The sequence below is a fragment of the Megalopta genalis genome, unplaced genomic scaffold (genome assembly GCF_051020955.1).
Source record: "Megalopta genalis isolate 19385.01 unplaced genomic scaffold, iyMegGena1_principal scaffold0370, whole genome shotgun sequence".
NCBI classification, from domain to species: domain Eukaryota; kingdom Metazoa; phylum Arthropoda; class Insecta; order Hymenoptera; family Halictidae; genus Megalopta; species Megalopta genalis.
The window spans coordinates 195,386-197,500 of record NW_027476439.1 but is presented as its reverse complement, the minus strand read 5'-3'; the positions used below and the strand labels follow the sequence as shown (position 1 = coordinate 197,500).

The 2,115-nt window shown below is 51.6% G+C and overlaps 1 pseudogene; it reads left to right on the top strand.

The window, feature by feature from the left end:
* Window positions 1-1,129, top strand: part of LOC143263190 (large subunit ribosomal RNA) — a 3,200-nt pseudogene extending 2,071 nt beyond the window's left edge.
* Window positions 1,130-2,115: the final 986 nt, after the last annotated feature.

The following is a 2,115-nucleotide window of genomic DNA, read 5'->3' as shown; positions in this document are numbered from 1 at the left end:
ATAAATCGCAGCATATTTTGTTATTATATACATGCACAAAAAACACCCATTGGGCGAAAGGGAATCCGGTTTCTATTCCGGAACCCGGCAGCGGAACCGCATACCATTCGGGCCCTCGTAAGAGTGTTCGTCGGGGTAACCCAAAATGACCTGGAGACGCCGTCGGGAGATCCGGGGAGAGTTTTCTTTTCTGTATAAGCGTTCGAGTTCCCTGGAAACCTCTAGCAGGGAGATAGGGTTTGGAACGCGAAGAGCACCGCAGTTGCGGCGGTGTCCGGATCATCCCCTCGGACCTTGAAAATCCAGGAGAGGGCCACGTGGAGGTGTCGCGCCGGTTCGTACCCATATCCGCAGCAGGTCTCCAAGGTAAAGAGCCTCTAGTCGATAGATTAATGTAGGTAAGGGAAGTCGGCAAATTGGATCCGTAACTTCGGGATAAGGATTGGCTCTGAGGAGCGGGGCGTGTCGGGCTTGGTCGGGAAGCGGGTCTGGCTGACGTGCCGGGCCTGGGCGAGGTGAACGGCTCTCGTGGCTGGGATCCGAGCTCGGTCCCGTGCCTTGGCCTCCCGCGGATCTTCCTTGCTGCGAGGCTTCCGTGGCGTTTCCCATCGGTGCGGTCGTCCTCTTCGGCCGCCATTCAACGCTCAGCTCAGAACTGGCACGGACTAGGGGAATCCGACTGTCTAATTAAAACAAAGCATTGCGATGGCCCCCACGGGTGTTGACGCAATGTGATTTCTGCCCAGTGCTCTGAATGTCAACGTGAAGAAATTCAAAAAAGCGCGGGTAAACGGCGGGAGTAACTATGACTCTCTTAAGGTAGCCAAATGCCTCGTCATCTAATTAGTGACGCGCATGAATGGATTAACGAGATTCCCATCTGTCCCTATCTACTGACTCCGCTCTCAACCGCCGTGGTGAACGGACGTGCGACAAGTCGCTCCGAAGTTAATCCGCGTCGTTTCGTAAACGGTAGTTTAAAAGTGACAAAAATTAAAAATTTTTTGTATCAACGTGCAGTGTTTTTTACCAACAACAACCTTGTGCAGTTCATTTGTTGATTGTTTTAACGTTAAAAAAGTTATAAGCATAAACATTTACTTTAAATTGTTCGCGTCCGTAAATTTTGACTACCTGCGCCGTCCCGGATTACAAGGGTCGCCGGCCAGGTAACGGTACCGCTTAACGGTAAAAGTAACGGTTTCTCGGCCTGTAGTACATTCCTCCGCGAAAACTCCTTAGCAACCGTCCCTAGTTACGCGCAAATTTCTTGATACGTACATTATTTTTCACGTGTGAGTTTCCAAAAATCCGAAGAAAAAAAAAATCCGTGTGCAACTCCTAGACGACCTGGACGCCAGCCCAGCAGCCAACCGCCAGCCGACAAACCCACCACCTCGCCAGCCGACCACAACAGACAGGATGGAAGCCGATACATCCGATACAGAGGGCTACATCAAAGTAAGTAAACGCAACAGAAAAAATAAACGTAGAATAGTCTCCGACGCAGAATTAGACTCTGACACCCCGCTAACCAACGTGCCCTCTCAAAAGCCCCCCAAAACCCGGAGAAAATCCGAAGCCCCTTCTCCGCCCCCGGTCACACCTGCCCCCAACAATCCGCAAAACAACAGCAGCAAGACGGCCGCCGTCACTCCCTCCCCCGATCTCACCGCGAACGAACTTCGCTTAAAATCCGAAAAGGTCTCAATGGCCTTATTGAACTTCTTAATGGACCAGGACAACGGTCTCTATCCCGAAGCATCGCAGTTTATCGCCAGTAAACTCGCGAAACTGCAAAGTATCCTTGGAGCGTCCCTCCTCCGCTGCAGTAACCTCGAGGGCCAAATCCACGCCATCACCTCCGAAAATAAAATGCAGCGCAAGACCCTCGAGACAGTCACTGAAAAGTGTCAAGTCTCGAAAGAACCCTCCCGACCCACCACCTACGCCGAAAGAGTCGGAGTCCGCTCCAAAACTGCGGCTCTTTCAAATTTAAAACAGAACCCTCCTAGCGCGATCACGATCCTTCCACAGGATCCCAAGGTCTTCGAATCCAGTGAGAAGACCAAGGAAGCAGTCCTGAAGCTCGTTTCCCCTTCCGAGAACAAATTG